Source organism: Apium graveolens, chromosome 3 (assembly GCF_009905375.1).
Source record: "Apium graveolens cultivar Ventura chromosome 3, ASM990537v1, whole genome shotgun sequence".
Lineage (NCBI taxonomy): Eukaryota > Viridiplantae > Streptophyta > Magnoliopsida > Apiales > Apiaceae > Apium > Apium graveolens.
This window is the reverse complement of record NC_133649.1, coordinates 17,806,296-17,822,038: the sequence shown is the minus strand read 5'-3', so window position 1 is coordinate 17,822,038 and position 15,743 is coordinate 17,806,296. Positions and strand designations below refer to the sequence as shown.

At 33.4% G+C, this 15,743-nt stretch overlaps 1 long non-coding RNA gene across 1 annotated transcript; it reads left to right on the top strand.

The window, feature by feature from the left end:
- The first annotated feature begins 2,602 nt into the window (after positions 1 to 2,602).
- Positions 2,603 to 4,371, top strand: LOC141710614 (uncharacterized). The gene is made up of 4 exons (XR_012570979.1): positions 2,603 to 3,238; positions 3,322 to 3,547; positions 3,623 to 4,081; positions 4,188 to 4,371. It is a non-coding gene; the product is annotated as an uncharacterized LOC141710614 (long non-coding RNA).
- The last annotated feature ends 11,372 nt before the right edge of the window (positions 4,372 to 15,743 follow it).

The following is a 15,743-nucleotide window of genomic DNA, read 5'->3' as shown; positions in this document are numbered from 1 at the left end:
CCTGTCGCCCCATAGTAGTTTATAATCGGAGAGAATGTGTTTTCTCTCTCTTCCCTTGGAGTACTGTTTTTGCTAATTAACTTGGTTACCAATAGTATCAGTTGACTAAATACTTGGGCAATATTTTGATTGATGACTCTTAAATGGAGTGAGCTCCTACATGCAATGAGAAATGGGATTTCTTTTGGGAATCAAACAATGTTGTGTAACATATAGCGTGTCAATTTACGAGATATAGCTCCTGTCCCCATCACCGTAACATTGGTTTTTATTTCTTTTGTGTTTACTTTTGTTGACTAGATTATCTTTTGTGTACTAGTTTATTAAACAAATATCAGGTTAGACAGAGCAGTTAATATATGAGAAATGTTCTTGAGGAAATTATCATCCTTTGGAACTTACATTAGGTTGAAACATTATTAAGTATAATATTAAGTTCAATTCTGCATTCCATGTGTATTGTATTAGAAATCTTTTTAACCTTGTGTGTTGTACTTGTACCTTATATTTTTGTTTTATTTAAGGGGGTCTCTTTTGTGCCTCCCACCTCTCTCCTTTCTGTATTGTTCTTATTCCTGCTCAATGCTACCGAATTCTGTGTTTTGCTTCAACGGAAACTTCTACAATTTGAAAAGAGGTAATGTATACCTGTATCTTACTTTCCCGCTCTAACGTTACTGGTAGCCGGTAGGATATGTTTCTGTGGTAGGATATCTTACTTTCCCCGCTTTAAGCACGTACTTGGGGGGGCATTTTTTTCAATTTTATTATAGAAGGTAAATTGACTGAACATTTGAAACACCAATTTCAGCTTAAGCCAGGTCTTTAAACATCTGAAATCATTTTAAATCTAGTTCAAAAGAGCAAGGGTAACATTCCCTTTTAAATACTTGCAAGATTTAATACAAGATATTAAGAAATTTAGATTAAGAATTTGTCTATTAGTTTTTATTATTGCATATTTCTGGTAAGATTTTAACCTGTTTGGATCGTTGGAAAGTTGGAGTGCGAATAAATTTTAATACAAATATGAACTAGAACATCTTTATCATCTCCGTTAATTGGATTAAAATCTCATAATCCAAGTGATCAGTAAATTAATTTTATTCTTCACAAATATAAAATGAAGTCACATGTGCACTTTACCCTCCACTGCTTGCATCTAATAATTTGCACCTGGTTGCTGCCATGAATTAAGCAGTATATGAATCAAGGTGATAAAAGGGTGAAGGTGATATCTGTACAAATTTGTTCGTTGTCTTGTCCAAAAATAAAACATAATTCTGTTCTTTAGTAAGCCTGTTAGGCACACACACAAAAATGCCAAAGGTTCGACTCTTTGAGCCCAGGCTTAGAAACCAGTCGATGTTTAATCATTTTAAGATAGAAGCTTGAGACACCGAGTTGTATCTCGATCCATTCCATCAAATTATTAGTGAACTTTTAGGCTGTGTTCACTTTGATGGAATGGAATGAGAGGAGAATGAAATAAAATTTGAACTATTCTTTGGGTGAGTTTAAGAAAAATGTTTAAATTTTCATTTCTTCTTTCATTACATTCCAAACTATTTGAACTAAAATTTTAACCCACATGTTTTGGAAGGAATTCTCATTCCATTTCTGGATCAATTTTCCTACAATCCTCATCATATAAAATTTAGACTATCTCATATTCATTCATAATTTCACCCATATATATTTTTTCTTCATAAAGTTTGTATATAATTTTTCATTCTGTTCATTCCTCGTTCCATTCCCACCAAGTGAACACAAACTTAGTGTAGGCTAATACTTGAACCATCAACCACTTGGTGACAATAAAAAGAGAAATATAAAATAAAGGCGTGCCTTTACGAAACTATTTTCAGAATATAAACAGGAGGCAATATGTTATTTCTTAACACTCTGTTTGATTGGGCTGAAAGGAATGGGTTTAGGAGAGAATGGAATGGGCCATTCCATTCCGAAAAAAAATTCTGTTTGGTTGGCCCAAGTAATGGAATAACCCATTTTTTTGTTTATTCCGCTCCATCAGTTAGTAAACCAATCTAATCTTTTTTTAAAACATGGGTTAAGGCCATTTCATTCACTCTGAAATCCGGACCAAAACAAAAACGCCTATTTTTGCCCTATTCTCTCTGCGCCTCTTTCTCTCTGCGTCTCTCTCTCTCTCTCTCGCATCTCTCTCTCTACTATTTCAATTCCTCTTTCTCTCTGCGCCTCTCTCGCATCTCTCTCTCGCATCTTTCTCTCTCTCTCTCTCTCTCTCTACTTTTTTAATTGAAAATTTCAAATGTATCCATAAGTCATCTACTTACTTTGAAAACGAAGTTGAAGGCTCAATCAGACACTTTGGAGCTTCGATTGAGCTATTTAAACATGTTTTAATTCTATCGATTTAGAAAAAATATTCATCAGATTTATGATAATTTTTTGGTAATTTATTATGTGTGTTCAGAGCCTATGTGTGTATATATGCATTCCATTTTTTCTTGGATTAAACTATGTTCATAGCTCGTTATATGTGTGTAAATAGGTGTATGTATGTACACTTTATATTCGCTGATAAGATTTAATTGTGCTTATATGCCTTTATAAATTTAAACATGGCTGCTGTCTATATATATCAATGCTTGTTTGGTCCATTTCATTGTGTTAAAGTATTTATTTAGAATGTGTATTATATGTTTGATAAAAAGCCTCTAAGAACAATGTGGTTATATGCAGTTATGGCACGACTTCCGTTAAGTAAAAGAAATTCTAGTCGGAGGAAGAGAATTATGCTATATATGGTGTGGCTGAAAATGATTGCTTCGATATCTTGGTATTTTCAAATGATTGTTGTGTTGGGGACTAGGGTAGCATTAAGACCAAAGTACTCAATTTTTAAGATGGAAAGAATTCAATATGTTGATAGGTTAGTTAAACAAAGTGATGATACATGTATTAAAAATCTTCGGATGAATTTCATAACCTATGTTTTACCCTTGAGTCAAGACTCAAGAGGATATATACGCGATACCAAGTATATGAACGTGACCAAACAAGTTACTGTGTTTTTATACATATTAGCTCATCATGAAAAATGAGTGTTATGAGCACAAACTTTCAAAGGTCAACTGAAACGATTAGTAGACATGTTCATATGGTCCTTAAAGGGGTTTTGAGATTACAAGAATTTAAACATCTTGAACAGATTCCCAATGACTCGACCGATGAAAAGTGGAAGTACTTTAAGGTACGATTAAACACTCCAAAATCATTATCCTATAAGATATCTACTACTTACATAGTGTCTAATATTATCTTTATATTTATTAGAATTGTCTTGGAGCTCTAGATGGAACACATATTAGAATGAATGTACCTGTACAAGACAAGCCTAGGTATCGAAACAGAAAAGGTGAAATTACAACTAATGTCCTTATTGCGGTCACACCTAATTTGTAATTTACTTATGTACTAACTGGTTGGGAAGGATCTGCTGCTGATGGGAGAGTCCTAAAAGATGCTTTGTCACGAAAGAAAGGACTAAAAGTTCCTAAGGGTAAATAAAATTATTTTGTGTTTTTTAAGATGATTTTGTGCATTGTGTAAAAACTGATTTTTTTCAAATTTGAAGGTACTTATTATCTCGTAGATGCGGGTTATACTAATGGTGAAGGATTTTTGACACCTTTTCGAGGAGTAAAGTACCATAGGAATGAATGGAAAGAGGGATATCAACCAATACGTGCCAAAGAGTATTTTAATATGAGACACTCGACCGCGCGAAATGTGGTTGAACGTGCTTTTGGCATTTTAAAAAAGAGATGGGCAATATTAAGAAGTCCGTCATTTTACCCTCCTAAAATTCAAAGTCGGATTATTCTAGCTTGTTGTGTGTTGCATAATTATATTAGAGCCAAGATAAGTAGTGATTCATGCGAATTTGACTCTGACATGGAAGGAGGGACAAATGAGGTTATTAAAGACAATGTTACAAGCATCTTCGGAATGGACTTCTTTTAAAGACAACCTAGCTGAAACAATTTTTAATGAGTGGAAAGGTTCTTTAAGGCGATAATTTATTTTCTAGTTGGTTAGTACAAATTTTCTATGATTGCATGTTTTCTGCACAACGATTTTTAATGATTCTTATATTTTGCGCTTTTGATGCAATGCTAATGTCTTATTATTTAATACAGGAAGATATTCTTACAAAGTTATTTAAATTTGGGAGAGCATGTCAACATCTAGGAGTGCACCTACAAAAAGCTCAGCCAAGGTATTAGCTGAGCTTTTTATATCTTGTTACATTTTTCAAGTTTTCTGTTGATTTTCGGGACTGTCTAAATAGTAAATGTGATGATCACGTAACTGATTCAGATATGAGAAATGCCTTAAAAATTACAGATCAACTTATTCTTACTTATTCACTTTCGTTTTAGAAATTATGTTGTGCCCAATACTTATTCCTGCAATATTACATACAACTTCTGTTGTTGGTAATTCTGCTGGTTTTACATAAGTAGCATCAGCAACAATAGTATTCTTCTGTAAATGCACCTATTGTACTTTCACTGTACTTGTCATTTGCGGCTCTCTTAGTAGCTCCTGCATGTTCTGGAACTTTTAAATTGTTTTTTATTCTTCCTTTATGCTTTGTAAATGTGCTACAACTCCAGAGAATATATTAAAATGTTCTGCATATTTTCTTAATTGACAACCCTTTATCATTTGGGCCTGACCCTTCTTGGCTTCCCAAACGAACTTTGCAGATAACTGAAAGAGATATGTCCTAAGTCCAATCATGTATGAGAATTTAGGAATAACTTTTATGTAATCTGTTTTGATTTCATTGATATTAATAAAAGACTTGTTTTGTTTTTATTGCGGACTCTATCTGTTTAAATGTTTAAATAAGATATACCACAGTTTAGAGTAAAACTTTTTATGGATTGTGATGAGATCATAATAATGAGATCTAAAAGATGATAACTCTAAACTTAAATAGTTCCTGGTCGTAGGATTACTAACTGGTAATTAATAATCCGCAAAGATCGGTACATACTATGCTTGCTTCATTATGAAGGATGTCTATTCTCATAGACATTTGTGTGGTGACACTATAGCTAGTATGTATGTGCTTATTATAGAATAAGTTCACTGAACATGACTCACACAGCTAAACAACTGATGGACACTACTAGAAAAACGTCAATAGACATCGGCTAAAAATCGATGTCTATGAATGCAAAAATCCGATGTCTTCGTGGGTGATGTTAAAGACCACCCCATTTAACATCAGTTTTAAACTGATGTTAAATACAGCATATAACATCAGTTATTTGTTTAAAACCGATTTCTATATCTTGATATTAAATTTCTCATGCATATATAATCTTCATATATCATCATAATATGGTATTTTTATCAATTTAAATATATTTGAGCTAAGCAAAATCTTTCAATTTAACTAATAAACTGATGTTACTAGTACGAGTAACGACAATTTTCATCAAAAACCGATGTTAACAATACCTTTGACATCGGTTCTTAATTGGTAACCGATGTCTATTTGTAACAAACTGATGTCTATAATACTTAATAACATCAGTTTTTTGTTTTAAGATTTTTTTTGTTGTAGTATTTAACATCGTTTTTTAATGATGTTAATGGTCCACTAGAACTGAAGTATTAAGCTTTGACAGACATCATTTTCCATTGTAACGATATTTGTACCTGTTTTATTAATGCACATTTTAAAAATATAGATTCCAAAAACCAATGAACTACCAAAACCAATTGCTGCATAATACCAGTTATCTATAAATCTAACAATCAATATTCAAACATCTGGTACAACAGATTCATCTAATCCAAATATCAAGTACTACACATATCCATTCATATATTCTACTACTGTCTATACAAAGAATTTGACTTTGTACCGATAATAGCATGTAAAATATCATTTGAGGAACGCCCTTATTCTTCTGCATCTTCCCACTTCTTAGTAAAGCTCCTGTAGCCTCTGGTCCCGTATGATGACAATAAGTTTTTGACAGACCTGAGAGGATTAATTTTATTGTAGAATACTTCAAGTTATTAAAACAGTAACAAATAACTATCCTAAAATAACAGAAATAAAAAAAAACACCAAAAAAAGCATGACATTCACCTGCCACTTTACTGTCTCAAGACTAGTTGCTAGTTGATGCCTATGATTGTTTACCGAGGCAAGTAGCCTATGGTCAGGATTACGGGTTTCTTGAGCAAGACTTTGCTCGAGCAACAAAACTGAAAACACTGATTCCATCCTATAACAAAAATCAACCATTTTAAGTTATAGCATAAGCAACAACTTAAACATCTTCTCTTATAATGTATAAGATAACACTCATACTCAATATACAGAGCAAATAAATCAAAAACAAGTTTTAAAATTACCATTTCAAGGACTTCTATTCTATTGTATGCCCTGTCAGAGATCACAATAAGATCTTCAACAACCAGGACTGTCAGAGTGTGTACAAAATCTGTGTCCAACATTCTTCAGCATCCTGTAGAATATCAATATGTATAAGAAAATAATGAAGTAAAAAGAATACAAGAACGTATGTCCCTAAGAGAGCCTAGTATCCACCTGGCATAGAAACAATCATGGTTCCTCTACCCCTGCAATAACAAGCATGAGAAGCACTAGTCTAGCAGTCTGTGCCAAAATTCAGATTACTAAATATGTCATCAGCGAGATAATAAGACAACATGGGAAAAACAAGTAGAGTATCATGCAAATATCAGGTAGTTATAGAAAAAAGTCTTGTTAAATGTGACCAATGCCTCTTTAGAAGTTAGAACCAGCAGGGAGGCCTTGAATGATCAAACACCTAAAATTTACCACAAAACAGAAAACAAAAGGTAACTTCACAAGAATGAACATTCTATCCCTCTACTATCGAACTGGCATGGAAACAATCAATTACGATAACAAGCAGGAGGAGCACCAATCTAGCGATTTTATGTTACAATTTAGATTACTAAATACATCATCAGCAAAAGCAGAAGACAAGTAAAATAACCAAGTAGAACATCATACAAATCTCGGGTATTTAAAAAGAAAAGAAGGCAACATATAAATGTTATTGTCTGCTCAAAACCAGAAGAGAGGCCTTGAATGACCAGTAAATCATTTTTGTACATCAACCCAACATAAATTCTTATTAATCTATAGGCATCAACTATACATGATACAAAAGATCTAACTGTAAACATGGTATAGAATATAGATACATAAAAACTTAATACAAAGCAAGTAAATCACAGACAAATATCTTGAAAATGGGCAATGCTCAAATCAAATCAAAATTTAAAGAACCAGAAAACTTACAAAAAAATCGAAATATCTTCTGAAAAAGAACTAGCAAGAAATCAAGCCCTGCAAATAACAGGTAGATATGAGACCAATAACAAAATCTCCTATTCTTATTTCTTTACTTACAGTGCAATCTTTTACTCTACAGGATTATATTATCCGTCTATAAGAGGATGATGGTCGCTAAGAATGTACAAATAAGCTAAATGCTGCTATACATAGTAATGAGGTGCTATCAGTATCAGTTGGAAACTTAGAATGAACTAATAGAGATTCAGTTTAAACCTTGAAGTATTACAATACTAGGCAAGAGGACTGGATGTCTTAGACTCATAGACACTATTTAAAGATGAATATAAAAAAATCACAACCACTTCAATCAAGAAAAGAGTATAATTTTGACTAACAGAAAAATGGTGTTTTCGGAGCAATTCTATAGATATCTAACTACCTTGAAAGCTACAAGCGGGAAGTTGGAAAAACTGGGTTATCCTAAAAATGTAAATCTTACGGATTTAAAAAAGACCAAGAGCAATTAGCATGGATTTTGTTTCTATCCAGCAATTTACACATTATGCATTAACTTACCACCAAATGCCTCATTTTCTTGTGGATGCTTGCACTTATCTGGATGGACCATAAGCGACAACTACAACATAATAATTTAAATGAAGCACGTCACCGTAAATCCTAAAACTGAAAGGGAAAAAAATGAAAACACAGCCAGCTTAATGCTTATAAAGAAATTATCTTGCGATACTGCTTTTTAATTTCTTCAGGAGTAGAATCAAACGGGAGGTTAAGATACTCAAAATGATTCAATTTGAAGCAGGAAAGAATCCTACACATAATAATAAAGAACCAAACAACTAGTTAACTAAAAGCGCATATATTGAACATGTAATTCACAATAATTATGTCAAAAAAACTAGTGAATTCAGCTATCTCAAAACAACAATAGAACTAATTAAATCATGATATCATCCAAACCCAAAAATAAGTAGTAATTTTCACACAATGAAACAAAGCTTATGTCGAACTAATTAAAAGAAAGGAGAAGCATAATAAAAGAGAAATGTGTATGTATAGAAAAATAGATATGAGGGGATGGATTGTAAGGTATGTATACCTAGCGACTTCATTATCGCGCTCAACCTCGCGCTCAACCTACAATAATCATGTTAAAGTAGAACTTTAGAACTTTAAAGTACAATTTATGTGGCACAAAGTAAAATTAAAAGTATATAACAGAAGCATGGCCTGTTTTAATAGATTTTCAGGGGAAACTGGCAAACTGCAATTGTCAAAGAACCATCTAGGATTAGCCGGTGATAAGGTTATTTAAAGACCCACTTTGGACCTAACCTTAAACACACAATGCTTGATTATTAATACCCGGAGACCTTAAGTTTTTATTGCTCAAATGACAGGACTAAAGCTCATAAGTTGCTTTTTTTACCAACACTGTATATTCAATACTACAGTGCAATTCTTGTATTGTTGCCAATTTGGCTACATATACTAAAAAAGAAAGCAATGGCCTAAAACCTTGTCTTTCATTCCTCCATCAGCTCCTCACTTAAGATTAAGATTTCTAAAAGTTTAAAGGCCAAAAAATGTACATTTGGATTTGGAATCATGATGAAAATACTAATACATATAACACCTACCTTGGAAGGGTCAAATCCAAATCCACTCATTTGCATCATGCATTGTGTGTCATCTATAGCTGCATCACATAGACATTTTAATCCAATAGTAACTGGTCTTGCTATATGTATTAAGCTATTAAAATCGTGAAACAGTTTTAAAAGTTGTACAATATACTTACCATTTTCTTCTCCTACAATAAGACTAAATAAACCTCTTAATCCAAACAGATTGAGGAAGTACCTGATAAAGAAATAGAACACAATCATTAGCTAATCACTGCCAATAAACATTACAAAAATAACTTGATATAAACTATAGGCATATCAAATAATCACAAAAATAATAGGGAATTAGAGAGATTACTTAATTACGATTGAATTTTATTTTCAACTCGGATACTGCAAGGTGAAGTGTCCAGGGGTTTTAATAAGAATGATCTAAAAATTGTAAGCGGACTTTCATCAAACACATAGCAATCAAATCAAACTTGCTTAAAACTATCATATTAAAACCATTAAATTAAAAGAATACAAACTATGAGCATCAGTAATTCCAATGGTCACCGTCTGATAAAAAAACAAATAACCACAAAATAATGAAATTAAGATGAATAAAGATGTAATATATGAGTTAATATTATAAAATAAAACCACAAGTAAGAATGGAAAAATAAAGAAGAAAAATACCTAATTTTGAGTAGAGCAGGATTGTAGTAACATAATTGAAAAATCAAGCAGAGACACCATGGCGATGCAATTAGGGCAAATTATTTTTACCTATTTTATCAATTGTATAACATCTCTATATAACAAGATTTATTATTGCTAAATGTATAAATACATATACTACATTTCTTTTCCCCAAATTGTAATAATTTGGGGAAAAGAGAAGAGATTTTTACTGAAAATAAGAGCACAGAGAGGGAAACGATAGCAGGTGTGGGTGTTTAGAAAATGTGTTCTTGGTGGGTGTTCTCAACGCAAGTGAGGTTGAGAGATATTTTTGATGTTTTATGTTTTTGATGTTTTTTGTTTTATTATTAATAAAAAGAGGGGGAAGAAGTGTGTGATAAGAGGGGGGGGGGATTTTGTTAAGGCAAAAAACAGGGGGGAAACATGGAGGGAATAAATTATTTGGCTAAGGGGGGAAAACGGGGAAGCCGCGCTGATTAATTTTTTTAAAACAGACATATAACATCGGTTGGGCTAAAACACTGATGTTTACAAAACCAAAAGACATCAGTTGCCTAAAACTGATGTATAAAACACCTTTTACATCGGCTCCAAAAGCAACCGATGTCTAAGAGGCGATGTCTATTCTACTTTTTCTAGTAGTGGGAGTTCACTCACGTGTCAGCAATTGTTCACATAGTGATAGTTGTACAAGTATTCTTAGACTTGAGGTCATCATAGTCATCTTGTGTACACTGAACTATGCTTTGGTTTAGTTCTTAGTCTCAAGGGACAATTATAAGGGCTCTACTGGGTATAGAAATTTGTACACGAAGATAGTGTATGATCAATAAAGGATCTACCCCTTCCAGTGAAGGAAGAGAATGTTCAATGTTGATCCACTTATGCTAGTTCAGGAATCTCTGGCCAGAGTGAATGAAATTAAAAAGGAGTTTCTAATTTACATTAAATAGAACTAAGCATAGTGAATGGGAAAACAAGTGATTAAATAAGATAGGCTTGACACAAGTTCCATGCCTTGTATTTAATCGTGACATTGCGGGGTAGAAGGAATTAATTGTACGGTAACTACTCACTGAATAGGTTCTTGGTATTCTAAGCAGTGAATTCGTATTATCCGGATAGTCGCGATATGCTGAGAAGTATCCCTCACGATGTAGAATAAATATGATTAATTAATTAATCATATTTAATGAATTAGAGAATTTATATAAATAATGATAAAATAGTTTTATTATTATTTATTTCTACTACCGGCTTAATATTGAACATACAGGGTCACACCATAAAAGAGAATGATTTAATGGTGGAGGAATTAATTAATAATGGCTGATAATTATTTATTTATGAAATAAATAATTAATTGGCAAATTTAATAATTGAATAAATGAGATTTAATTGATTATAAATTAATTAAGAAAATGTTCTTAATATTATTAATTAAGAATTTAATTTTTGGAAATTAAATCAATTGAGAGAATTATTTCTAAAGAGTTTAGAAAAAGGATTAATAATTAAAAGGTGTTTTAATTATTAGTGAGAATAATAAAGGGTTAATAATAATAATATTTTATGGGAAAATTTTCAGCTGAAAATTTTGCCTATAAATATACTATTATAGACCCTATTTTTGCATCAACCAAAAAGATTTTACAAAACCCTAATTCTCTCCATCTCCTCCTCCTTCATTACATCGTTTTCTTGGTGGATACCGGTGGAGTGCTTCACACTTGAGGAGCAGCTGTTAAGGATCTCCGTTCATCGTTTTTGGATCGCCATTAAAGACCTCCAGCTTTCCATTAACGTAAAACTTCTTAAGGTAAACATACTGAACTACGAATTAAATATTATTTTTCGCATGGATCTTGCGGAGGGTTACGTTTTTTTTTTAAGATTTAAATTTACGTTTTCGCTGCGTTTATGTGCTAAAAACCCTTCAATGGCATCAGAGCTACTTGCGAAAAGTTTTTAATTCGTTTATGTGTTTAACTGTTTTCGATATATTAGCATGTACGTGATTCGCCATTATTTGATGTTGATATAATATGCTTATATATGTATGGTTTTGAATATATGATATTCATGTGAGTTGTATAATCATAAGATGATTATGTAATCTGTATATATACTGATATATACATGATTTATGTTTATTCTAATTATGAGAATCATATTAGATACAGATTCTGAATTGGTTGTTGCAGATTTGCTGAAATCTGGGTCTGGTGTCCGATTTACGCAAACGAATACCCTATTCCATAGGTAAACGAGCGTCTGAACAAAACTGATAGAGAAAGCTATCAACGACTCGTCTGTAAGGCGTTTGACGTCGTTTACTGCCCGTAAACAGTGATTCTTGTTTTTCTGATTTGATTATGATTTTTCTGATTTTTGTCATATTTTCTTTTTATGATTAGATCATGGATAATATGATATGTTAAGATCAGATTATATGTTTTAACATGCTTTTATGTGTTGTATGAGCATGGTGGATGGTTATGGCCTTTCGACCTTAGTGTAATGGTTTTGGTTTTGGTTTTAAATACGACTTGCATGTCGTCAATCTTTGTAATCATAAATCTCGAATGTAACTCGAGTTATTCTTGTAAGTTCATTAGATTAGTTTTACTTTCAATCATGTAATGTATTTGAAGACTCAAGAAGGCTATCCAATGGAGGTGATACAAAGAAGAAGACGAGGCATACAAGAAGTCTAAACAAAGAAGAAGACTTATGTAATAAGTAGTTGTATTTATTTTCATCACCATATTAGATTGACATTGATCTTTATCATGAGTTTGATAAAGATCACATAGGATGGGACCATAACCAAATACATTTACTTTATTGCACTTTACATTTACTTGTTTATTTAATTTTATATATGAGATATATGCATATGTTTACCATGCGATGATAGATTTAGGTGAACTTAAATCAATATAAGGCGTGCTCTAGAAAATCTAGAATAGGAATCATTTCTTGCCTTAACAATAAATATTATGAATACGATCATGAGATTCTTGTGCTTATGAAACACGTAATTGAATATGAATTTTCAATATTGAGAGAAAGGATGATTCTGTCAACAACAGATTTCTATCTGTAAGCAAGGGTTATTAAGTGACGCCTCTTGACAATACTCCACCCGATCTGGGAATCATCTGATTATTGATTATTGATTTGAAATATTTAATTTAAAAGGAAGAATCTCTTTATAATATGATTATGATTGTAACGTAATATAATCCCTCTAAAATTAAATAATATCAAGTAGTAATTGGCCAATGACACAACGGGCTTGTGTCAGTCATAGCCTTCCAACATGGTAGAAAGTGGTTCTTATTTTTAAATCATTGTCGTATCATGCTACAGCCGAGGGCTTTGATTTCGAAATAAGAAATACTTATCTATTACATAGAGATGTGTACATTGAATTAGAATCTAAAGGCCGGTACGTGCTACAGCCGTGGGCCGTTGGAGACTAATTCAATTGTACGAAATGTTGGGTTAGACTTGACTTAGAATATTGAGTTTGTCGTGCCACAGTCGTGACTCAATTATTCAAGAGGCTAAACTTATATTAGGGAATAACATAAGATGTAATTGACAAGAGTTGTCTGCCTATTGAACATCACATGACGTTTCGTGCCACAGCCGAGGTTGTGTGATGGAATGTAGGATTCATATTCCCACTAGCATTATGAATACTTAATTTTCACTTATGGGGTTGAAAAAATTAGATAAACTAGTGGGAGACACTTATGAATAAAGACCCGATTCATATAGTGTTTTGAAATAAAATTGAATATTTGCTAAGTGTTGTTATGTGTTTATCATTTACAGATTTAGTATATTCGTCATCTCTTCTGTACTATCACTCCGGAGCATACTAGATGCTCACAAGTTGACTGGTCCTAATTTAGCTGTTTGTTTTCACTGTAACAAGTTGGGGCACTGGAAGAGGAACTGCAAGGTTTACCTTGCAGAATTGAAGAAGAAGGGTAGTGAGACTACCGCTTCTGATTCAGGCATGTTCATGATCGAAGTTAATATGTCACTATGTCAAATTTCTACTTGGGTATTAGATACCGCCTGTGGTTCTCATATTTGCAATTCGTTGCAAGGACTAAAGGGAAGTAGGACTCTTGAAAAAGATGAGGTGATTCTACGTATGGGCAATGGAGCAAGGGTTGCGGCCATATCTGTAGGATCATTTAGTTTACATATGCCTACGGGCAAGACTATTATTTTGAATAATTGTTATTACGTTCCCTCTATTGTGAGGAATATTGTTTCTATTCCTATGTTGGATGTGGATGGTTTTTCATTTATTAAGAATAATGAATGTTTTATCCTTAGAGATAATGTTCTTTTTGGACGTGACATTTTAAATAATGGTCTGTATGTCTGTGATGTAGAGCATGATTTACTTCAGATTGAACAAACTAATAAAAGAAAACGAGATGATGAAAATCTGACCTATTTATGGCACTGTAGGCTAGGTCATATTAGTGAAAATAGACTGCGGACATTACATAAGGAAGGGTTACTTGACCCCTTTGATTTTGAATCATATCCTGCATGCGAGTCTTGTCTATTGGGTAAAATGACCAAATCCCCATTTAGTGGACATGGAGAGAGGGCTGCAGATTTGCTAGGATTGGTACACACAGATGTATGTGGACCAATGTCTACGCAAGCCATGGGTGGATTTTCGTACTTCATTACTTTCATAGATGATAGATCTAGATTCAGATATGTGTATTTGATGAAACACAAGTCTGAAGCCTTTGAAAAGTTCAAAGAATATAAACATGAAGTGGAGAAACAAATCAAACACAGTATTATAACTCTTCGATCAGATCGAGGTGGTGAATACTTGAATGGAGAGTTTCTAGATTATCTCAAAGAAAATGGTATAGTCTCCCAGTGGACTCCTCCATATACTCCACAGTTAAATGGGGTATCTGAAAAGAGAAATCGAACTTTGTTAGACATGGTTCGGTCCATGATGAGCTATGTGAATCTTCCAGTATTCCTATGAGGTTATGCATTGGAAACCTCAGCATATTTACTGAAAAAGGTGCCTTCCAAATCTGTTCCTCAAACACCATATGAGATATGGAAAGAAAGGAAACCGAGTCTTAAACACGTTAAGATTTGGGGATGTCCAGCTTATGTCAAGAAAGTTGACCCAGATAAGCTGGAATCTCGATCCGTAAAATGTAATTTTGTGGGATATCCTAAAGAGACTTTGGGGTATTACTTTTACACCGATCATCGGGTGTTTGTCTCCAGACATGCTACCTTCTTGGAAAAGGAGTTTATCCTTGAAGGAAACAGTGGGAGCAAAATTGAACTTGATGAAGTTCAAGAAGCACAAACTACTACGGATCAAGTGGAAACACATGTACAGACTGAACAACCTTCTGTGGAACAGCCCATTCGTAGGACAGGGAGAGTGTCTCGCCAACCTGAGAGGTATTATGGCCTTGTCATTGAGAATGACAATGAGTTTTCAATCATTGATGATGACGACCCTGTGACCTATAATGAGGCTATGAGTAGTGTTGACTCAGAGAAATGGCATAGTGCCATGAAATCTGAAATGGAATCTATGTATACCAACCAAGTATGGACTCTGGTTGAGGCGCCTGAAGGTGTGAAGCCTATTGGGTGCAAGTGGGTATACAAAAGAAAGATTGGAGCATATGGCCAGGTGGAGACCTATAAGGCAAAGCTCGTGGCAAAAGGATTCAAACAAAGGCAAGGGATTGACTTTGATGAAACTTTTTCGCCTGTAGCCCTGTTAAAATCAATTCGAATTTTGCTTGCGATTGCTGCTTACTACGACTGAGATCTGGCAAATGGACGTGAAAACGGCCTTCCTCAATGGGGAACTTGAGGAGGAAGTGTATATGACACAGCCAGAGGGTTTTCTTTCCAAGGGAAATGAACACCTAGTGTGTAATTTGCTGCGAACCATATATAGTTTAAGGCAAGCTTCTCGTAGATGGAACATCCGTTTTGATGAGACA